This window comes from Manis javanica, chromosome 4 (assembly GCF_040802235.1).
Source record: "Manis javanica isolate MJ-LG chromosome 4, MJ_LKY, whole genome shotgun sequence".
Taxonomy (NCBI): Eukaryota; Metazoa; Chordata; class Mammalia; order Pholidota; family Manidae; genus Manis; species Manis javanica.
In genome coordinates, this window is record NC_133159.1 from 94,823,924 (window position 1) to 94,849,191 (window position 25,268).

At 36.6% G+C, this 25,268-nt stretch overlaps 1 protein-coding gene and 1 pseudogene across 5 annotated transcripts in view; both read left to right on the forward strand.

Moving 5' to 3' along the window:
- The window catches only part of DENND2C (DENN domain containing 2C), an 82,367-nt gene that overhangs the window by 6,210 nt on the left and 50,889 nt on the right, over window positions 1-25,268 (forward strand). The gene's annotated exons all lie outside the window — the stretch shown is intronic.
- The window catches only part of LOC108398044 (small nuclear ribonucleoprotein E-like), a 36,067-nt pseudogene that overhangs the window by 5,426 nt on the left and 5,373 nt on the right, over window positions 1-25,268 (forward strand).

Below are 25,268 nucleotides of genomic sequence, written 5' to 3' on the forward strand. Positions count from 1 at the left end.
CGTGCTGCTTAGCGTGGTCTTGTTAGCTTCCACCGTGGCCTGCCGCAGCCAGGGCCAAAAAGTGCGGAAGGTGACAATGCTGCCCATCAGCCTCTTTTTCTTCAGATACTTGCAAAATAGATCTCAGATTTAGCTGTGGCTTTATGAGCATGTGAATATGCAGACAGGGCTGTGTCACTGGTTGTGATGAGTATATGAACCTCTTATTAGATGATGCAGAAGAGATTCATTCTAAAACGAAGTCAAGAAAACAACTAGGTCAAATCATGCTAAAAGGCAGAATTACTCTGCTCCAAAATGTCTCCAGCTAGAAATGATGAATGAAGTAAGAAACTGTTGGGAAGGCAATACAGTTTGATTTTTTAGGTGTCCTTTGTTGGGAGTGTACTTCTAAAATATTTGTGTGAATTGTTTTGATGGTCGTATATTATTACCAGATGACAATAAATGTTGTGGGATTATTTTTATTAAACAAACAAAAAAGAGTTTATCAAGGCTGACGATGATAGGGCCTGCTAGGAGGAAATGACACAACCCGCTATACCACAGTATTTACTGCAACTCCCCCTTTCCCTGGTTCCTACTTAAACCGTAAGGGATAACATGGAACAAAAGAGGAACATGATGTGACTTGAAGTGTTGGTCAGTTTGATCACTATCATAATGTGATAGTTAACTTTACACAGTTAATTGATATTGACATAATTCAAGGCCCAGCAAAATATGTTTTGAATTTTACCTTCCAATGACAAAAGTGGTGGTATGTTATCTAACCATTTTATTTTTGAATTTTGAATGTATTCTTCATGTGCAATATTTTTAAGAGTTCAATGATAATTGTAATTTAAAAGAAAGCTAGATCAATTTGCCCTTAAAATTTATTTAATTATTAGAAGAAGAAAGCATGAAGTAGAACATACAGAGACATGTTCAGTAGCTGAGTCTGAAAATATTTTTATAAGCCTTTTCAAATATTTTCAAACAAAGAAAAAGAAAAAAAAAGTCGTCTCAATTTCTTCTTTATTCAAAGACCTTTGCTGAGGAAAATTCATTATTACTTTATTTAGTTGCCTTAGAGAAAAATGGCTACACATCTTTCACCAAAAGTACTCCTCTAGAATGCGTGTATATCCTGGGCTTTTGTTTGTTGGTAGTTTTGGGTTACGGATTCAGTTTCATTCCAAACATTGGTCTGTTAACGATTTTGTTTTTTTCTTGATTCAGTCTTGGCTTGGTATGTTTCTAGGAATTTATCCATTTATTCTAGGTTATTCTAGGTTGTTCCATTAGTTGGCATATAACTATAGTAGTCTCTCAGGATCATGTGTTTTTCTGTGTCATCAGTTTTAACTTCTCCTTTCCTTTCTGATTTTATCTATTTGAGCCTCCCTTTTTTCTTGATGAGTCTGGCTAGAGGTTTATCCATTCTGTTCATTATTTTTTTAAACCAGCTTTTTTAGTTTTGTTGATCTATTTTTTTAAGTCTCTATTTCATTTGTTTCCACTCTGGTCTCTATTATTTTCTTCCATCTACTAATTTTGGCTTAGAGTGTTTAATTTTTTATCTTAGTAATAACTTTGATCACTTCTAAGTGATACTGTTGGGCTTGAAGTTTATGTATTTATTGGACACCTAATACTTCATGTGTTTTAAATGTCAATTTGAGGGATGTCAATTTAATAACCATGTGCATGCAGTTTAATTTTTGTTGCTTCCAGGTTATCAAGTGAGATAAAAATATCCAATGAATATGTAATTTGGGGACGTGATTTGAAAACTTGAGATGTCTCTTTTCTAGCTTTTTAGCTTTAGAAGATAGAAAGTTATACATTGTACAATGGATATGAATTCATGTTTTAGGAGAGCCTGTTATATCTATACTTTTAAGTCCTTAAAAGTGCATCTTTTTAGACATATGCACCCCTGTGTTTATCGCAACACTATTTGAAATAGCCAAAATATGGAAGCAACTTAAATGTCCATCAATAGATGAATGATAAAGAAGATGTGGTACATATACACAATGGAATATTATTCAGCCATAAAAAGAAAACAGGATTTGTTTTCTTTTTTATGTAACACAAAATAGGAGTAGGCTACAATTACATATACACTGTAATTACAACTATATAACAAAATGCTCATGAAGAAAGGGAGGAAATATACCAACATTTACAACAACATGGATGGAGCTGGAGGATATTATGCTCAGTGAAATAAGCCAGGTGGAGAAAGACAGGTACCAAATGATTTCACTCATTTGTGGAGTATAACAACAAAGCAAAACTGAAGGAACATAGTAGCAGCAGACTCACTGACTCCAAAAAGGGACTAGTGGATACCAAAGGGAAGGGATTGGGGAGGGTGGAGGGAAGGAGGGAGAAAGGGATTAAGAGGCACTATAATTAGCACTCAAAATATAGGTAGGTCACCGGGAAGGCAGTACAGCACAGAGAAGGCAAGATAATGACTCTATAGCATCTTACTTCGCTGATAGACAGTGACTACAATGGGGTGGGCAGGTGAGGGGGTAATTGATAATACAGATGAACGTTGAAACCATGATGTTATTCCTGTGAAACCTTATTAAGATTATATATCAATGACACCTTAATTTTTTTAAGTGCGTCTTTTTATGTAACACAAAATAGGAGTAGGCTACAATTACATATACACTGTAATTACAACTATATAACAAAATGCTCATGAAGAAAGGGAGGAAATATACCAAAATATACTAGTGATTATGCTGGAAGTGATAAGCTTATTTTTCCCAAGTCTTCTTTATTTTCAGTATTTTTAAAAAGTAGTAGTATTACTTTATGACTTTTTAAACTTTTTAAAAATTGCTTTTTTAGTTTCTTGAAATTTTTTTAAACCTTTGAACACTATAGTAAGAATTTTGCTGCCTTTATTTTTCCCTGTCTTGCTAAGAAGAACTTAGCTAACTTTGAGTTTGTGATTTAAAAACTAGGTCACTTTAAAGTTATTTTGTAGCTATTTGTATAGTTTAAAAGTTCTAGTTAGGGGCAGTTATTTCTTATTTTAGAGGAGGTGTTAAACAGATTAATTAGATAAAAAAAGATTGAGGTAAACTTCATTTAATTATTTGGATAGTTACTAACACTGCCTTAATTTAATGAAATTCTAAAGTTTCATGTTACTGAAATTAATTTTATATGTAATTTTCCACATTGTGGCATCTTATAAAACTTCCTCTTCTGTTGAAGCATTTACATTTGACAGTTGTACCTAAGCAGTCTTTAAAACTTAGCTATGAACCAGCATTTTTTATCCCACCAGGCAGAAGTCCATACCAGTCCCAATGTACCTCCTACTGCAGGATCCTACTACTGTTAAGGACTCTTGAGTGGTTATCTTGAGGTTCCAGTCCCTTGACTTAAGGTGGACAGGAAATACCTCCCCCTTTTCCCTTAGAAGTCTGGGAAACATACACTACCTAGTTTCTTTAAAGAAGTCCGCTCTATTGTCCCATGGAATGCATACAATTAACAAATTTTAATTATTTTCTTACAATCTCCACAAAGGTAATGAACTGATGTCAGCAGAGCCAGTTTTTGACAGCCCCACTTCATAAGCCTTGACCTTCTCTTTAGAATGTGGAGGTATTTGATTCCTGTTGTTTTGATCTTGGCCTTTGAACCCCCTGCTGAAACTCAGAAGACAGGAAAAGTTGTGTTTGACATCCTGTTACATTAGCTGATATTATTGTTATGTCTGCCCACAAATAAGTAATACATAGAAGTTAAATGCACAAGCTTTGTAGTAAAGCAGAACTAAGTTTGTATTACCTTGGGTAGCTTACTTAATCAGTTCATTCTCAGATTCCTCACCCACAGAATGATGATAACTAACTGTCAGAGCTCTGAGGATTAAATGTAATAGCAAAAGTAGGTACTAAGAAAATACTTGGCACATGCAAGCACTTAATAAATAATAATTATTATAATTTAAAACATCACATTACTCTGTAAACATACCTCTTCTGCATCTTGTGGATTTTTTCTTTTTATATTTTATTTGCTGAAAATATTTGGATAGTGGTAATTAGTTCTGCTGATCAGAACTATGTAAGAACTAAATTAGTCTGAGGGAGTGCTTTGACCTCAGTCATACTACCAGGTGACATTAAATACTCTCCTGTTAACTTACAGCCTTTTTTTTTTTAATTTTTTTTAAAATTTTGATATCATTAATCTACAATTACATGAAGAACATTAAGTTTACTAGGCTCCCCCCTTCACCAAGTCCCCCCGACATACCCCTTCCCAGTAACTGTCCATCTGCATAGTAAGATGCTGTAAAATCACTACTTGTCTTCTCGGTGTGGCACAGCCCTTCCCGTGCCCCCCATGCACTATACATGCTAACATGCTACTCGTAATGTCCTCTTTCTTTCTCCCCACCCTTATCCCTCCCTTCCCACCCATCCTCCCCAGTCCCTTTTCCTTTGGTAACTGTTAGTCCATTCTTGGGTTCTGTGATTCTGCTGCTGTTTTTTTCCTTCAGTTTTCCTTTGTTCTTATACTCCACATATGAGTGAAATCATTTGGTACTTGTCTTTATCCACCTGAGCATAATACCCTCTAGCTCCATCCATGTTGTTGCAAATGGTAGGATCTGTTTTTTTCTTATGGAACTTACAGCCTTTTTTAAGGGAGAGGAACAATGGTGTGGATAATGAACTATATCATTAGTTTATTTGGAAAATATCTCTTAGAACTTTGAGATTCTACTATATATTTTTCATTTTTTCAAAGTATCTTTACATTTATTTTTCTTATTTTCATTTTTTTCTTATTGAGTATCTTTAAAATGCTGGTGTTTGTAAAAACATTATTTTATAAGTTAACTGCATTATAGTGGTCTTTTATTTTTAGTATTATTGTGTTTCAGTCCAAGGATGTGATTTAATCTGTGCTAATTAGCATATATGTTATAACAGAAGTTCTGCTATAGTTTGCATTCCTTTCACAAAAATTACCTGGAAGAGGTGATTTAGAAACCAATTGAATGGTTTGACAAACTGGCAGAATATTAGAGATTTGAGTAGTGTGGATTATCATTTTGTGGATCAACTAGACATACATAATCTAATTTCAACCATTAAGAGTGCCCACTGTACAAATTAAACTCTTCTCATCCTCTTTGGCCAGAACAATAACACTTTCTGTCTCTCTTTTGCTACATCTAACATCTGCGTCTCTATTTTGCTCTTTTGCTACATCTGTTTCATCCATGAATGAACCTCTTTATTCCTTTCACATCAAAAATTGAATATGCTTCTCAAATAAATGTATGGGTTTATAAAGGAGACATGGGGCAAGGTAGGAGATAAGGATTTTTAGCACACAAAGCACTTTTGGCTCCTGTGAATCTAATTTCCAAGCATGTATTGGTTTACATACAAAAGTAACTTTGGAAATTAGAATTTTCCTTTAAATTCTAAGAGGTATGGTTAATTGAAGAGTCTGCTACCACATTCAGGGATTTTGAATTTTTCTATAAATTCAAATATATAGTTGGCTAACTTCAGGAATGAGAAGCTGGTTTGGGACGTTAGTTCTTTCCCTACTTTAAGGCCTATTTTTCCAGTGGCCCATACAGACTCTTAGGACTGATATATTTCTATATGGGGTACAGTTTTACAGTAACTTACCTAGTTTGGGCTCAAAACGAGATTACCAGCTGGAACACCAGACTAAGGTCCACTGCAGCAGGAACACAGCTATTGCTGTGATTTCTAACCTTGATATTTAGACTGAGAAGTGGTTTTTCCACATGCATTCTTCTTTCTGCCTGCCTCCAGTGCGTTCTCCCCTTCTCTAGGCTACTTTTGTGTTTCCCTGTCATTCAGGAAAGCCTAAGGACTATCCAGATGCAAGTGACCTATAGAGATGTACTTGGCATCTTTCAAAAAATAGTTCTTGGTGTGAGTATAGTTAACAGTACTGTTGCTAAGAAAGTAGATCTTAAATGTTCTCATTACCAAAAAAAATTAGTAGTGAGGTGATGAAGGTGTTACCTAACCTTATTGTGGTAATCATTTCATAATATATACATGTATCAAATCATCACATACACCTTAAACTTACACAATGTTTTATGTCATTTGTATCTCAATAAAGTTCTTGCTTCAAGAAAAAATAGTTCTTGCTTCTTCTGAATACTCCTTCTATTTGAGTTTCAGAGGGAAGGGTTGTTTACATTTCTTACAGAACTTCTGGCCACCTGGTTACTTTAGCAGACTCCTGAGTATGCTCAGTTTACCTTTGTAAAATTGTAAACATTAAAGTTAATGCATGTGTAAAATTGAAATACCTTACTTCAGTACTTAGGGTTGTCTGTGGATGTATAAGTGATACATTACAATATGAAAAGAGCTTTAGAATTGTTACTTATATTAGTTATCACCTAAAAAAGCAATACATGTAGCTTTACTAAATATTTAATATACAGATCGACACTGGTGTCTTCCTTCTTGTCAGATTTCATCCAGGGGATTAATCAGAAGAGAAAAGTGGTCATTCCCACAAAAAGGAGTTGGCAGCAAAATCCTCACCTGTCTGTTCACTTTGAACTATTGCAACACATGACGTTTGTGTCTGAGCAGGTGGATTTACAAAATATAAACTGTGAGTGATAGAATCATTACAATCCTCTGAAAAAAAGATTAACAATGTAGCCATGAAAATATTTTGTATCTCATAGTAGTTCTCTAGTTTGTCATGGAGAAGTATTTTTAAAATTCGCCTAAGTTAAAATGTTACAATTTTTCTTTACCCCAAGAAAAATTCCAAAATTGTTGTTTTTCTGTAATGACAAGTAGTTATTGGCAGAAACTTTTAAAAATATTAACATACTCAGTATGTGTCTTCAAAGTAAAAGTGATGTTTTAATAATGAATGAGAAAACAATTGTTTTCCTAAAGAAACTCATGATTTGGATAGAGAATTTGATACTTAGGAATGTTTCCATTGCTATTTGTTGTTTCCCAAAACAGAGTATGTATGTCATCTATAAAACTCTCATATCTGCCCACTTAGAACTCTCAGAAACAGTTTTCTAGTCTGTTTTAAAATCTTTCAAAGTAGTATCAGTGGATTTTTAATCAGTTTGTTAAAAATTTAGGTAATGTGACACTGACCAATTATTTTGCAAGTATAGCTGATAGACATTGAAGAAGATGGAAATATGCAAGTCATATTTCAACAAAAACCTTTGCTTAATTGGTGAATGAAACAGACAAATGAGTATTTTGATTAAGGCAATGAGGCTCTTTTCATTGGCTCTGTATATTGTGGCGAGTTATCTTTTTCAGTTACTACAGCCCTTTGTACTAGTCAGCTCAGGCTATCGTAACAAAGTACCTCCCACTGAATGGCTTAAACAGCGGAAATTCATTTTCTCACAGGTTTGGGGGCTAAAAGTCTGAATTCAAGGTGTTGGCAAGGTGGTTTTTCTCCTCTTTCCTTGGCTTCATAGATGGCCGTCTCCCTGTGTCTTCCCTCGGTATTTGTGTCCAGATTTCCTTTCCTTGTAAAGACACCAGCCACATTGGATTAGGGCCCACCCTAGGGACCTCATTTTAACTTCATTATCTTTTTAAAGACTCTGCCTCCAAATACCGTCATAGTCTGAATACTGGGGGTTAGGATTTCAACATATGAATTTTGAGTTCACAGTTCAGCCCATAGTGCCCTCAGAATCAAGTACTGAAATAAACTGAATTAAATACTCGTTAAGTCAATCTCTTTTCTTCATAAGGGTTTGGAATAAAAATTTGAAGACTCCTGACTTAGATATTTCCCATTATCAAAATGTTTTTCTATCCTGAAAGTATTATGCTTTGTGCTCTACATAAGAACAAGGGCTTTAGAATTCAACTTTTGGTTTTCCCACTTGTAATAATGTATATGACTTTAAAAAGTTATCTAACCTTGCTATGCCTCTATTTCCTCAACTAGAGTTCTTCCCCTAAGGATTGTTATGAGGATGAAATGAGATTATGCATGTTGTATTTGGCAAATAGTAAATGTACTAAAGTCCATATTACTGTGGTACTTATTATTTAAATAAATTGTTTTGGTGTTATTCATTTATTCTTAAAGTATTCTAAGATGTTTTCCCATTCTACAAATGGGGCAACTTCAGATCATTAGAGGTACTTAAAATAATAGGCATTGTTAATTTTCATATATCTTTCCCCTTTGTACATTCTTATATTCAGGATTTAGTCATTCATTCAATAAGTGTTTACTGAGGGATTACTATATGGCACACACTCTTCTAGGTATTGGGATTATGGTAGTGAATAAGCTTATGTTCCAGTAGGGGAGAAAAAGCTGTGTTTCAGTAGGGAGAGTAAATAGTAAACTCTATGGAGAAAATATAGCAGGGTGAAGACATAAATATGTGGGGAAAGAAGCCGTCTTTTAGAAAAGATGGACAGGAGGGGTGAAAATTGAGTGAAAATTTAAAAATGGAAGCAAGAGAAATGATGGTGGTATGGATTAGTGCAGTAATGTGATGATGGTAAGTGGTCAGAGTTAGAGGTATTTTGAAGGTGGAGCCACTAGGAATCATCATTTGGCTTAGTCTGCTTGGGCTGCTATAGCAGAAATACCATAGACTGGGTGGCTTAAAGAACAAAAGTGTATTTCTCACAGTTCTGGAAGCTGGGAAGGCCAAGATCAAGGTGTTGTCAAATTTGGTTCCTGGTGAGGGCCCTCTTCCTTTTTGGCCATCTTCTCATTGTATCCTCCCATGGTGGAAAGGAGAGTCATACCTCTCATGTCTCTTCTTGTAAGAGTACTAATTCCATTCATGAGAATTGCACCCTGATGACCTAATTACCTGTCAAAGGCCCTACCCCCAAATACCATCATATTGGGGATTGGAGCTTCAACATGATCTGGGGACACAAACATTCAGTCCATAACAACACTGGGTTGGTAATGGGGAGAGCCCCTAGATTCACACTGCTGTGGCAAATACAACTTCCACTAGTACCCATTAGAATCAGTAAACAGCAAAGAAGAATTATAGTCATTTGGAAGTTTTTGAATAATGTGAATAACCAACCATGTAACACAGTCACAAAGCTAGCATTATTCTAAGTCTTAGGTTTATGCCTCAAAGTTCTGAATATAATCTGCGTTAAATCAACTAACATTTTTCATTCTTCCATTAAAAAAAAAAGCTTCAAAAAACTCCCACGGCAGATGTCTTAACAGAGCTGATAAAACTGTTAAATAATTAAACTTACTTTTTTGAAGATTCATATTTCTCACTTTGCAATTACATACAATAACTGCTTGAGAAGTTTATGTTGTCTATTATCATAATGTTAGGATTTTTAAAGCTTATTTGCTATTTTGGGAACCATTTTTAGTTACCTATAAGGCTGTTTCCTCTGATAGGAATGAGATAAAAGGCTGATATCCTGTATGTGCTTGCTTTAGAAGATTTGTTATTTAAGGAACAGTCAACAAGATGGTAAAAGTTTGAAAGGTAGAAGCCAGTTTAACATTTGCTGTTTTCCTCTACTGCTCTGTTCATGTATCATTTGCTTTAAAATATTTTTAGCTAAATTCAATGAAGAATTTAGTGCAAACTTTATTCCTGTGGATTTTATTAAAAATGTATCCAGAGGCTTTACAAATGAAGTACTATATTAATATTTCAATTAAGTATACTTAATGGAAAATTCAAAAAAGCAAATAATGTGAGCAGTTCAAATTCCTACCCGTCTTCCAGGGCAGATTTTATTATATTCAGTCTTGCTCTGACACATCTTCGCATCTTCTGCTGTACTAAGTACAAGAGTGACATTCTGAGGTTTAAGTTTACTTTAGGTCTTTCAAGACAGCATCACAGAAGCATTTATCCCTCTCTGGCTACTAATGCTCCCTTTCTTCTCATTGTCATGTCAGTGTTTCCATTTTGTCTAAGTACCTCCATCAAAAATGACTCTAGAATATTAACATTCTTAAGGTCATGGAAAAGGTATGCAGAACTATTTGTTGTAAGGGGGATTCAAAACTGGGAAATGATTACAGAATACTAGTAAGGGTAATGGGAGCATGCAGAAAGAGTGACTAACTGGATAAAGGGCTGAGGAAGTTTTCACAGAAAAACTTTGAACTTGAGGAAGCAATAGTAGCTATCATTTATTAGGCAGTTATGATATGTCAAGAACTGTTTTAAACATTTTATTCACATCATCTCACATGTAATCCTCACAACAACCTTATAGAATAAATGCCTATGTCTTTTGTAGCAGAGTCCTATAGTTACTTAACCTCTTTGTGTCTTGTTTCCTCATCTGCAAACTGAGGATAACAGTAGTGTTTATCTCATGGGTTGTTACAAGAAATAGATGAGTTAATATTGGTAAAGTGAATAGAACTATGCCTGGCTCATAGTAAGTGCTTAACAGAATTATCTGTAATCATTATGATCATTCTATAGATAAGGAATCAGGCTTAAAAGGATTAACTAATTTGACTAAGGTTACACAGCCAAGAACCAAGTCTGGTGGTATTTGAACCCTGTGGAACACCAACATTCCAGCCCTAACCCACTAAAAAGTGCAAATTATTTGACGTTACTGGAATGTAGCATGCAAGCAAGGCAAGTGGCAGGAGTCAAAGCTGAAATCATAGGACAAAACACCTTATATGTTATGCTAAGGAGTATACATTTTAATTGTCTCTGGTACACTGTGAAATATTTACATGTTTAATTTTATCACTTAAACCAGAAACTATTTTAGCAGCAAAACTATTTTGTGTATGAGCTATGAAAACACAAATGTGTTTATGTCTCACGTTTTATTAATTGAACTATCATTGACACACAATCTTATATTGATTTCAGGTATACAACACAGTGGTTCAACAGTCATATTACTAAGTCCACACCCCACCAGTGCTGTTACTATCTGTCAACAAAGGAAAATGTTACAAAATCATTGCCTATATTCTCCACACTGTACTACCATCCCCATGGTCAATTTATATTATGATTGAGAATTATTTTGCCCCTTTCTCCCCCTCAACCTCCACACCCACCAACTCCAGCCCTTCCGCAATGGTAACAACTAATCACTTCTCAATGTCTAAGAGTCTATTGCTATTTTGTTCATTTTGTTTTGTTTCTATATTCCACAAATAAGTGACATCATATGGTATTTGTCTTCTCTGCATGGCTTATTTCACTTAGTATAATAACCTCTGGATCTATCCATGTTGTTGCAAATGGCAGGATTTCTTTTTTTTTTTTGTTTTATGGCTGAATAATATTCCATTGCATGTATGTACCACCTATTCTTTATCCATCTATTGATGACACTTTGGTTGCTTCTGTATCTTGGCTATTGTAATTGCTACAGCAATAAACTTAGGGGTGCATATGTATTTTTGAATCAGGGATTTTATTTTCTTCAAGTCAATTCCTAGAAGTAGAATTACTGGATCAAATGATATTACTATTCTTAGGTTTTTGAAGAACCTCCATACTGATACTGCTTTCCACAGTGGGTGCACCAATTCGCCTTCCTACCAACAGTGTAGGAGGCTTCCATTTTCTCCACATTCTCACCAACACTTATTATTTCTTGTCTTTTAGATGGAGGTTATTCCAACTGGTGTGAGATGATACTTCATTTGGGTTTTGATTTGCATTTCCCTGATGATTAGCAATGTGGAGCCCCATTTTATGTGCCTGTTGGCCATCTGTATTTCTTCTTTGGAAAAATGCCTGCTCAGGTCCCTCTGCATATTTTTTTTTACAGCTTACATTCTTTTATTTTTTTTTAATTTTGGTACCATTAATATACAATCCCATGAGCAACATTGTGGTTACTAGACTTCCCCTATTATCAAGTTTCCACCACATACCCCATTACAGTCACTGTCCATCAGCATAGTAAGATGCTACAAAGTCACTACTTCTCTTCTCTGTGCTATACTGCCTCCTCTGTGTCCCCCCAACTTTATGTGTGCTAATCATAATGCCCCTTATTCCCCTTATCCCTCCCTTCCTAGCCACCCTCCCCAGTCCCTTTCCCTTTGGCAACTGTTAGTCCATTCTTGGGTTCTGTGATTCTGCTGCTGTTTTGTTCCTTCAGTTTTTCCTTTGTTCTTATACTCCACATGTGAGTGAAATCATTCGGTACTTGTCTTTCTCCGCCTGGCTTATTTCACTGAGTATAATACCCTCTAGCTCCATCCATGTTGTTGCAAATGGCAGGATTTGTTTTCCTCTTATGGCTGAATAATATTCCAGAGTGTATATGTGCCACCTCTTCTTTATCCATTCATCTACTGATGGACACTTAGGTTGCTTCCATTTCTTGGCTTTTGTAAATAGTGCTGTGATAAACATAGGGGTGCATATGTCTTTTTGAAACTGGGCTCCTGCATTCTAAGGGTACATTCCTAGGAGTTGAATTCATGGGTCAAATGGTATTTTCTACTTTTAGTTTTTAGAGGAACCTCCATACTGCTTTCCACAATTGTTGAACTAATTTACATTCCCACCAGCAGTATAGGAGGGTTCCCCTTTCTCCACATCCTCGCCAATATTTGTTGTTGTTTGTCTTTTGGATAGTGGACATCCTAACTGTTGTGTGGTGATATCTTAATGTGGTTTAAATTTGTATTTCTCTGGTGACTAGCGACGTGGGGCATCTATTCATGTGCCTGTTGGCCATATGAATTTCTTCTTTGGAGAAGTGTCTGTTCAGATTCTCTGCCCACTTTTTACTTGGATTATTTGCTTTTTGTTTGCTGAGGTGCATGAGCTCTTTGTATATTTTGGATGTCCATTCCTTATCAGATATGTCATTTATGAATATGCTCTCTCATACTATAGGATACCTTTTTGTTTTACTGATGGTGTCCTTTGCTGTACAAAAGATTTTTAGTTTGATATAGCCCACTTGTTCATTTTTGCTTTGTTTCCCTTCCCCGTGGAGATATGTTCATGAAGAAGTTGTTCATGTATACATTCAAGAGAGTTTTGCCTATGTTTTCTTCTAAGAGTTTTAATGGTTTCATGACTTGCATTCAGACCTTTGATCCATTTGAAGTTTACTTTTGTGTATGGAGTTAGACAGTAATCAAGTTTCATTCTCTTACATGTAGCTCTCCAGTTTTGCCAACACCAGCTGTTGAAGAGACTGTCATTTCCCTATTGTATATCCATGGCTCCTTTATCATATATTAATTGACCATATATGCTTGGCTTAATATCTGGACTCTCTATTCAATTCCACTGGTCTATGGGTCTGTTCTTGTGCCAGGACCAAATTGTCTATATTACTGTGGCTTTGTAGTAGAGCTTGAAGTTGGGAAGCGAGATCCCCCCTGCTTTATTTTTCCTTCTCAAGATTGCTTTAACTATTTGGAGTCTTTTGTGGTTCCATATGAATTTTAGAACTATTTGTTCCAGTTCATTGAAGAATGCTGTCCGTATTTTGATATGGATTGCCTTTAGTCTGTAGATTGCTTTATGCAGGATGGCCATTTTGAAATATTAATTCTTCCTACCCAAGAGCATGGGATGAATTTCCATTTATTACTGTCCAATTTAAGAGTGTCTTGTAGTTTTCAGGGTATAGGTCTTTGACTTCCTTGGTTAGGTTTATTCTTAGGTATTTTATTCTTTTAGATGCAATTGTGAATGGGATTATTTTCCTGATTTCTCTTTCTGCTAGTTCATCATTAATGTATAGGAATGCAAGAGATTTCTGTGTATTAATTTTGTATCTTACAACTTTGCTGAATTCAGATATTAGTTCTAGTAGTTTTAGAGTGGATTCTTTAGGGTTTTAATATACAATATCATGTCATCTGCAAACAGTGTCAGTTTGACTTCTTCCTTACTAATCTGGAAGCCTTTTATTTCTTTGTATTGTCTTATTGCCATGGCTAGTACCTCCAGTACTATATAGAATAAAAGCAGGGAGAGTGGGCATCCTTGTCTTGTTCCTGATCTTAGAGGAAAAGCTTTCAGCTTCTTGCTGTTAAGTATGATGTTTGCTGTGGGTTTGTCATATATGGCCTTTATTATGTTGAGGTACTTGCCCTCTATACCCATTTTGTTGAGAGTTTTTATCATGAGTGGATGTTGAATTTTGTCGAATGCTTTTTCAGCATCTATGGAGACGATGATGTGGATTTTGGTCCTCCTTTTTGTTGATGTGGTGGATGATGTTGATGGATTTTCAAATGTTGTACCATCCTTGCATCCCTGGGATGAATCCCACTTGATCATGGTGTATGTTCCTCTTGATGTATTTTTTAATTCGGTGTGCTAATATTTTGTTGAGTATTTTTGTATCTATGTTCATCAGGGATATTGGTCTGTAGTTTTCTCTTTTTGTGGTGTCTTTGCCTGGTTTTGGTATTAGAGTGATGCTGGCTTCATAGAATGAGTTTGGGAGTATTCCCTCCTCTTCTATTTTTTGGAAAACTTTAAGGAGAATGGGTATTGTGTCTTCTCTAAATGTCTGATAAAATTCAGTGGTGAGTCCATCTGGTCCAGCAGTTTTGTTCTTCGGTAGGTTTTTTGTTACTGATTCAATTTCATTGCTGGTAATTGGTCTGTTTAGATTTTCTGTTTCTTCCTGGGTCAGTCTTGGAAGGTTGTATTTTTCTAGGAAGTTGTCCATTTCTTCTAGGTTATCCAGCTTGTTAGCATATAGATTTTCATAGTGTTCTCTAATAATTCTTTGTATTTCTGTGATATTCATTGTGGTTTTTCTTTTCTCATTTCTGATTCTGTTTATGTGTGTAGATTCTCTTTTCTTCTTGATAAGTCTGGCTAGGGGTTTATTTATTTTGTTTATTTTCTCAAAGAACCATCTCTCAGTTTTATTAATTTTTTTCTACTGTTTTATTCTTCTCAATTTTGTTTATTTCTTCTCTGATCTTTATTATGTCCCTCCTTCTGCTGACTTTGGGCATCATTTGTTGTTCTTTTTCCAGTTTCAATAATTGTGACTTTAGACTATTCATTTGGGATTGTTCTTCCTTCTTTAAATAGGCCTGGATTGCTATATACTTTCCTCTTAGAACTGCCTTTGCTGTGTCCCACAGAAGTTGGGTTGTTGTGCTGTTTTCATTTGTCTCCATATATTGCTTGATCTCTGTTTTAATTTGGTCATTGATCCATTGATTATTTAGGAGCATGTTCTTAAGCCTCCATGTATTTGTGAGCCTTTTTATTTTCTTTGTACCATTTATTTCTAGTATTTTACCTTTGTGATCTGAGAAGTTTGTACAATTTCAATCTTTTTAAATTTACTGAGGCTCTTTTTGTGGCCTAGTATGTTTTCTATTCTGGAAAATGTTCCATGTGCACTTGAGAAGAATGTGTATCCTGCTTTTGGGTGTAGAGTTCTATAGATGTCCATTAGGTGCATCTGTTCTAATATGTTGTTCAGTGCCTCTGTGTCCTTACTTATTTTCTGTCTGGTGGATCTGTCCTTTGGAGTGAGTGGTGTGTTGAAGTCTCCTAGAATGAATGCATTGCATTCTATTTCCTCCTTTAATTTTGTTAGTATGTAGGTGCTCCTGTGTTGGGTGCATAGATATTTATAATGGTTATATCTTCTTGTTGAACTGACCCCTTTATCATTATGTAATGTCCTTCTTTGTCTCTTGTTACTTTCTTTGTTTTGAAGTCTATTTTGTCTGATACAAGTTCTGCAACACCTGCATTTTTCTCCCTATTGTTTGCATGAAATATCTTTTTCCATCCCTTGACTTTTAGTCTGTGTATGTCTTTGGGTTTGAAGTGAGTCTCTTGTAGGCAGCATATAGATGGGTCTTGCTTTTTCATCCATCTTTAACTCTGTGTTTTTTGATTGGTACATTCAGTCCATTTACATTTAGAGTAATTATCGATACATATGTTCTTACTGCCATTGCAGGCTTTGGATTTGTGGTTACCAAAGGTTCAGGGCAGCTTCTTTAGTATCTAATCATCTAACTTAGCTCACTTATTACACTATTATAAACATAATCTGATGATTCTTTTTTTCTCTCCCTTCTTTTTTTTTCTCCTCCACTCTTTATATGTTAGGTGTTTTATTCTGTACTCGTTGTGTTTCTGATGACTGACTTTGTGGACAGCTGATTTTATTTTGCCTTTTTTAGTATTTAGTTGGTCTACTTCCTTAGCTGTGGTTTTATTTTCTCTGGTGACAGCTCCTCAGCCTTAGGCATACTTCCATCTAGAACAGTCCCTTTAAAATATACTGTAGAGATCATTTGTGGGAGGTAAATTCCCTCAACTTTTGCTTACCTGGAAATTGTTTAATCCCTCCTTCTAATTTAAATGATAGTCTTCCTGGGTATTCTTGGTTTGAGGCCCTTCTGTTTCATTGCATTAAATATATCATGCCATTCCCTTCTGGCATGTAAGGTTTCTACTGAGAAGCCTGATGATAGCCTGATGGTTTTCCTTTGTAGGTGATCTTTTTTCTCTCTCTGGCTGCTTTTAATACTCTGTCCTTGTCTTTCATCTTTGTCATTTTAATTATTAAATGTCTTGGTGGTATCCTCCTTGGGTCCCTTATGTTGGGAGATCTGTAGAGTTCCTTGGGCTGAGGGACTGTTTCCTTCCCCAGATTGGGGAAGTCTTCAGCAATTGTTTCTTCAGAGACACTTCCTATCCCTTTTTCTCTCTCTTCTTCTTCTCGTACCCCTATATCCGAATATTGTTCTGTTTGGATTGGTCACACAGTTCTCTTAATATTCTTTCATTCCTAGAGATCCTTTTTTCTCTCTCTGCCTCAGCTTCTCTGTATTCCTGTTCTCTGATTTCTATTCCATTAACAATCTTTTCCACCTCATCTAGTGTGCTCTTTAATCCTTCCATTGTTTGTTTCATTTCTGTTATCTCTCTCCTGAATTCATCCCTTAGCTCTTGAATATTTTTCTGTAGCTCCATCACAGCATGCTTATGACTTTTGTTTTGAATTCTTTTTCAGGAAGATTGGTGATTTCAGTCTCACCAAGCCCTCTTTCTGGTGTTTGAGGGATTTTCGATTGAACAAGGTTCTTCTGCCTTTTCATGGCAATGGGAGTGGTCGCTGGCGAATGGTGCGTGTGTCAGCTGGGAGAATAAAGTCTGTGTCTTCCTGCTTGCTGGTTGCCTTGCCTGTCTCCGCTGTCTGTGCTGGTTAACCGCGCCCAGGGAGCAGCCTCTGGGTTAATCCCCTAGGCTGCTGTAAATGGGGTGGCCCTCGGGATGGTCTAAGGCACTGGTGGGGGTCTCAGGCCTCAAGGACAAGGCCCTTCATGCCTCCCAGTCTCTGCACCTATCTCCTCCATCTGTGCTGGTCAACCATGCCATGCAGGGAGAAACCTCTGAGTTGATCCCCTATGCAGCCTTGGGCGGGGCAACCCTTGCGTTGGCCTAGGGCACTGATGGGGGTTGCAGGCAGGCAGCGCCTGTTCTGTCGTGAGAACAAGGCCCCTTCTTGCCTCCTGTTCTATGCACCCATGTCCACTGTCTGTTCTGGTCAGCCACACACAGGGAGCAGCCTCTGGGTCTGGGTTGGTTAGATGTGGGCAAGGAGAAGCCTCTATGTTAAGCTGTGTGTTTACTGTAGGTGGGTCTGCTCTCCAGCTGGTCTGCTGCAATAGCGGGGTTTGCTCACAGGTGCTGGCAGGGAGGTAGGAATGGCAGGCTGCCTATCGCAGTGAGGGGCCTCAGAGCTCCATTGCCAACCAGGCGGATAGGGCTCCTGAAGCTCCTTAAAGTTCCCAGCCTGCTGGGCTGAGTGTGCCAGGACGATTTTGTCTACCTATTAAACCCTTGTCCCTTTAAAACTTTTTAAGCACCTGCTTTTCTTTTGTCCTAGGACAGCTGGTTGTGGGAATCTGTTCACAGTCTTAGTCTCGGATTTTGCTTTTCTGCTCCACTAATATCCAGAGCACCATGCAATGTTTGTCTGTGCTCCTGGGGCAGATTACTAGGGCTGGTTATTTACCAGTCCTGTGCTTCTTCTCCCTCCCTCCTCTAATTCTTTTCCTTCCACTGGTGAGCTGGGGTGGGAGAGTGCTCAGGTCCCACCAGGCTTTGTACCTTACTCTTCTCTATGAGATGTTGGGTTCTTGCAGATGTAGCCTGACTGGTGTACTGCATCTTCTGGTCATTCTTTTAGGAATAGTTGTATTTGCTGTATTTTCAAAATATATATGGTTTGGGGAGGAGATTTCTGCCACCCTACTCATGCCGCCATCTTTTTTTTTTTTTTTGAGAGGGCATCTCTCATATTTATTGATCAAATGGTTGTTAACAACAATAAAATTCTGTATAGGGGACTCAATGCACAATCATTAATCAACCCCAAGCCTAGTTCTCAACAGTCTCCAATCTTCTGAAGCATAATGAACAAGTTCTTACATGGTGAACAAATTCTTACATAGTGAATAAGTTCTTATATGGTGAACAGTGCAAGGGCAGTCATCACATAAACTTTTGGTTTTGATCACGCATTATGAACTATAAACAATCAGGTGAAATATGAATATTTGTTTGATTTTTATACTTGATTTATATGTGAATCCCACATGTCTCCCTTATTATTATTGTTATTATTTTTTTTTTAAATAAAATGCTGAAGTGGTAAGTAGATTCATGCCACCATCTTATCCTCTCTCCCCTCTGTCCATTTTTTAATCAGGTTATTTGGGTTTTTTTGGTGTTGAGGTGTATGAGTTCTTTATATCCTCTTGTTTGACTGATCCCTTTATCATTCTGTAATGTCCTTCTTTGTCTCTTGTTACTGACTTTGTTTTAAAATCTATTTTGTTTGATATAAGTACTGCTACTCCTACTTTTTTTCTCCCTGTTATTTGCATGAAATGTCTTTTTCCATCCCTTCACTTTCAGTCTGTGTATGTCTTTGGGTCTGAAATGAGTCTCTTGTAGAGAGCATATAGATGGGTTTGTTTCTTTATCCATCCTGCTACTCTGTCTTTTGATTGGTGCACTCAGTCTATTTACATTTAAGGTAATCATTGATAGGTATGTACTTACTGCCATTTTTTTGTTTTCTATTTGTTTTCATACTTCCTCTCTGTTCTTTTCTTCCTCTTTTATATTCTTATCTTTTTATTTGATGATTTTCTTTAGTGTTGTGATTGGATCTCTCATTAAAAAATTTTTGTGTATCTATTATAGCCTTTAGGTTTGTAGTTACCTTAAGGTTCAATGATAGCTTCCTAACTATATAACAGTCTATATTAAGTTGATGATTGCTCTGTTTCAAACACAGTCTAAAAGTACTTCTTTTTTTCTTCATCTTCCTCTTCCACACTTAATGTGTTAGGTGTCATAATCTGCATTTTTTCTATATCCCTTGACTAATTTTGTATATAGTTGATTTTACTACTTGTGTTTTCTTTTTTTTTTAATTTCATACTTGCTTACTAAGTAATTGAAACACTACCTTTACTGTGGGTTTATTTTCACTGGTGAAAATTATTTAGGCTTAAGAAGATTTCCATCTACAGAAGTCCCTTTAACATATCCTCTAATGCTTGTTTAGTTTTAGTTTTTGTAAATTCCTACAGCCTTCATTTATCCTGGAAAAGTTCAATCTCTCCTTCAAATTTGAATGATACTCTTGCTGGGTAGAAGATTCTTGATTGAAGGTCCTTCTTTTTCATTAGATATTAGATATTTCATGCCACTCCCTTCTGGCCTGTAAAGTTTCTGCTGAGAAGTCTCCTGATAGCCTGATGAGGTTTCCCTTACAACTAATCTTTTTTCTCTCTCTGGCTGCTTTCAGTACTCTCTCCTTATCCTTAATCTTGGTCATTTTAATTTTTATGTGTCTTTGTATTATCTTCCTGGGGTTCATTTTGTTAGGGACTCTCTTCACTTCTGTGACCTGGGTGTCTATTTGGTTCCCCAGATGGGGGAAGTTTTCAAAGAGACTTTTCTATCCCTTTTTCCCTCTTCTCTTTCTGGTACTCCTATTATGCAAATATTGTTTTGTTTGGAGTTGTCACACAGCTCTCTCAACATCCTCTCATTTCTAGAGATTCTTTTTTCTCTCTGTTCCTCAGCTACATTGTTTTCCTGTTCTCTAATTTCCTTCTCATTGTCTTCTCTACTTGCATCAGTCCATTACTCATTCTTTTTCAACTCTTCTCTTTGTTGACATACTCCATGAGATCCTCAATACTTATCTGCAGGTCAATGAGCCTATTTATGTCTGTTACTATGCAGTCTTTATCAAGAAGATTGGTGATCTCCATTTCATTTAGCCCTCCTCTTTCTGGTGTCTTATCCTGTAGTTTTGTTTGGAACATATTCCTCTGCCTTCTCATTTTGTCAGGGTTTCCATGTTTCTTCCTTTGTATTAGATGGACATGATACCTGGTCTAGAGAGTAACAGCTTCATGAATAAAGTGTCCTGTGGTGCCCACAAGCTCAAGACCCTTTACTCTCCAGTTCCTTGTTCTCCTTTGCTGTGAAACCCCAGTTGCTGTTGGTGGGATATAGGTAAGGATACCTTTCTGTCTGTCTGTGGGAAATGGTTTATCTCAGTTCATTGTGGCTGGCAGTTTGCCTCAGTTGCCCTTTGTGAGCAGAGCAGTGGCATTTCTGCTGGAATCATTGTGGGTGGGACCACCCTTTGCCTCCTCTACAGGAATAGCAGAGCTACTGGGTTAACAGAGTGGGTGGGGGCAGTTACTCAGCTCTGGAGCAGGTGTGTGGTGGTAATAAGTTGCAGGTTCACATTGTGGCAGTGGCTACAGGGCACACTGATATGCAGTGGGGCTTGGCATGCAGCACCAGGCTGGGCTGCCTACAAGGAGGAAGGAGTGCTTGTAGCTGGCTCCTGCAGGCACCTCTCTAATTGGGCTGAGACAAAGTTGAGAAAGCTGTGAAAGCCTTCCTTTGCCTGCCAGGCAGAAACCTCTGACACTGCTGGGCCAGGCTGGCCAGGCGAGCAGGTGGGTGCACAGGGAAGCACCTCAGGGCTGAGCCACCAGCAAAGGGAATGGAATGTTTGGGGCTCCCAAAAGTGCCCAACCTGTTGGGCAGAGGGAAGGCTGGAAAGTATCATCCACCTGCCCTTTCTCCTGTGGAGAGAACTCCATCCAACCCTCACCCACCTCTGGCACTCTTCCCACTACTGGTAAATCTTTCAAACTACAGCCTCTATTTTGGGTCTCAGCACAACCCACGGAGCCTGCCTGTCCCCACAAGCTGCTGGATTCTCAGCCTCCAAGATTACTCCAACTCTTCCCAGTGTCCAGCCCCACTAATCATTAGAATTCATTGCAAAGTGGACCCATGTTTCCAGAGAAGATCTCCAGGGCCAGGTGTGCAGATCTTCTGAGCACCTATCCTCTTCCTACTTCCTTCTTCCTCCCACCTGTGGACTGGGATGGGGGAAGAGCTGAGATTAATCATGTCTCTGCCACTTTACCCTTTTTTGTGTGATCTTCTCTTCTTTCAGAGACTGCTGTGATTTTGATAAGGATTGTGTTGGATCTATAGATCAATTTTGAGAGAATATGATATCTTAACAAAATTGTCTTTTAGTTCATTAATGTGATATAGCTGTTTTAGTTATTCTTTTTTTCTCAGCAGAAGCTTATAGTTTTAAGTGTAAAAGTCTTGTGCCCTTAAGTATTTCATGTTTGTTATGATACTATAAATGTTATTTTATTTCTAATTGTTTATTTCCAGTAGGTGTAAGTACAATTAATTCTTATGTATTGACCATACAGGATCCTGAGACCTTGATAAAATTTTCTGATGAATTCTACTGACTTGTAATTGTAGATTCATTAGGATTTTCTACATGTACAGTCATGTGGCTTACAAAAAAAAAGTACCTTTTCAAACTGAATACCTTTTATTTAATTTTTCTTGCTTTATTTCATTGACTATGACTTATCATACAGTGTTGAATAAAAGCAGTGAAGCAGTTTATCCGATCTTAAGGGAAGGTGTTCAATCCTTTAACATTTAGTGATATTAGCAGTACTTTTTCATGCATGCCCTTTATTAGATTGTAGAAATTCAACTTCTGATTTGCTGGAGAGATTTTTCCTCCAATTATGAATGGATGTCAATTTTTTTCATGTTTTTTTCTACATATATTAAGATAATCATATAGGGGTTTTTTGGTATGTATCATAGATATGATGACTTTCAATGTTAAAGCAACTGCATTCTGTTATGAATTCTACTTAGTCATGGCATAGTAACTTTTTAATATTTATTTAGGATTTTATTTGAAAATATTTTTATAGGACTTACAAATTCATGTTCATGAGTTATATTAATCTCTATTCTTCTATTGTGATGGTGATGTCTTTGGTTTTTTTAACATGGTAATTCTGGTCTTATGAATTAGAAAGTATTTCCTCACCCTTGATGCTACTTCTTTAGGTGTTTAATAAAATTTTGTGACACTCTCTCTGGTTCTGGATTTTTCTTTATGTGTATATTTTTTAATTAAAATTTTAATTTAAACTATATCTTATTGCATCAGTTTTGGTAATTTGTATTTTTCAAGGATTTATCCATTTAATAAGTTGTCTGGCATAAATTTATTCATAATAGTACTTTATATCCTTTAATGTAGGATCTGCAGTGATGCCCTTTTTTTCATTTCTGATATTGCTAATTTGTGCTTTTTCTTTTTTATTTGCTCAGTCCACCTAGAGGCTTGTCAATTTATTGCCCTTTTCAAATAACTTCTTTTATTCTATGATTTTTCTGTGTTGTTCATCTACTGGTATTTCATTGATATTCACTGTTACTTCCTTCTTCCACTTGCTTTGGATTTTGGGTTTTATTTACCTTTTTTTTCCTTCTAAGGGAAAAGCTTAAGTTATTAGGATTTTTTCAGCTGTTAGGTAGAATAATGACACTCAAATTTCACTACATGGTTTGGAAGATATAATATTGAAAAGGATGGTATACTTTGTGCAGCATTGGCAATAGGATAATTTAAACAGATGTTAAGCTTGAGCATTTAATCTGGAGAGAAATTTAAAATAAATTGAAATTTAATATGGTAAAAATGTGTTTCAGTTTAAGAGCACGAAATAGTTTCCTCATTCATTGTTTTTAAACCTTTTTTCTTTTGCAATGTAAGCATATATTTCCAAATATTTTAGTATTTACATATATCTTTTGGTTGTTGATTTCAAAAATTCGGTTCCATTGTGGATTAGAGAACATTTTTAGAATGATTTCAATCTTCTTAAAGTTATCAAGTCTTATTTTTTTAGACCAACATATGGTCTATTGGTAAATGTTCCATATACTTGAACAGAACATATATTCTTTTGTTGTTGGGTGTAGTGTTCCAGAATGTCACTTAATCAATTTCATTTGGTAGTGGTATTCAAGTCTTTTATATATTTATTGATTTTTTTGTCAATTTTTCTACCAGTTATTAATGAAGAGTGATCCTCACTAAAATTAATGGATTTGTCTGTTTTCTTTTTAGTTCCTACATTTTTTTGCTCTTGCACTTCAAAATGGTTATTAGGTACATTAACATTCAGGATTGTTAGGTCTTCTTGATGAATGACTCTCTTATCTATTTGAAATGTTCCTCATTATCTCTGGAATTTCTTTCCCAGAAGTCTAGTTTGTCTGATGTTAATATAGCCTATCCAATGCTCTTGCATTGTATTTACTTTAGTATTTATATCTCTTTACTTTAACAAATCTATGTCTTTATATTCTAAGTGAACTGTTTATAAAAATGTGGAGTTAGGTCTTGATTTTTTGTCAAGTTTGATTATCTTTGCCTTTTATTTAGAGCTGAGCATATTACATTTACTATAATTATTGCTACAGTCAGATTTAAGTGTACCATCTTGCTGTTCATTTCTGTTTGTCCCATGTGGGTTTTTCGGTTCTTGTTCTTCTGGTTCTTCCTTTTTTCCCCTCCTTCTTTTTCTGCACTGAGTATTTTTTAGAATTCCATTTAATCTTTTCTATTAACTTCTTGCCTATTTCTTTTTTCTTTCAATTGTATTTTAGAGTTTGCAACATACAACTTTATCTCCTTCAAATAATGTATCACTTCATATATAAAGTAAGAAACTTCGAGTACTGTATTTCCATTTTTCTTGCCCTCCTTTGTGCTCATCTTACATTTTACTTCTACATTGTGATAAATTCCACAGTACATTATTATGTTTACTTTAAACAGTCAATCATCTCAAAAGAGATTATTAATGAAAAAAATATCTTTTTGGTTTCCCATGTGTACCATTTTTGGTTCTCATCATTCCTTTGTTTATATCCAAATTTCCATCTAGTATCATTTTTCTTCAAATTGAATAACTTTCTTTAATATTTCTTATAGTGAAGCAGAGCCAGATTCATGGGCATACAATCAATGTGGTTGCACAGTGTCCTGCACTTAGAAGGACCCTCTGGAATATTATGCTCTTCAGTAGTGAACTTGAAATTGTGATAATTTTATCTTTGACTTTGTGTTTTGTAAGCGAAGTCTGATTGGGCAATGTAGTGTGCACCAGGGACTTAGAGCCTGAATTCACTTAGGGTCCAGCCTACTACCACCTCCCTATAACGGGTTCTCAACTGCCCTCTCTCCAGCTCCTGGCACACCTAGCTCTGCCTGGTTTCTCCTTCCCCACCTATACCCTCTGACCACTACCACCCTCTGCTCTCAGCAGAAGCCTGGGTATCTAAGGGTTGAGGTTAGGCATGTACATGGTGTCTTGAGGCGGGCATGATGATGACTACCCTGCCCACAATGTAGCACCGTGGTGTATCTCCTGAGCAGCCAGGTGGAGGCTTTGGTTTTGTTGGGGCAAGCCCATTATCCACCCTGATCCATACATCAAGTGTTTTGGGCAGAGATTTAAAGATCCTTGAGGGTTACCTATCTATCATGAGTTGGGGAGACAGGTCTGTGTGATGAGGAGATACCTGGATGTACTTCCTCAGACCATTACCTCAGCCAGAGCATGGCACATTGGTGGCTGGCAGGAGAGGGGATTCCAGCAGCCGTTAAGCCCAAGTGAGCATGTGCATGCTCTACATGAGAGGACTCGGCTCCCACGTTCCTGTGAGTATCCGCATTCTCCCAACAAGTATCCCAAGGGCCAGTGAACATTCTCTTGGCTGGTTCCGTGCCTAAGGGAACCCTCTTTTCCTCCCTCCAACCTTCCTGAATCTGGCTGTATTTGTTTCTTCTGGCCAGCTT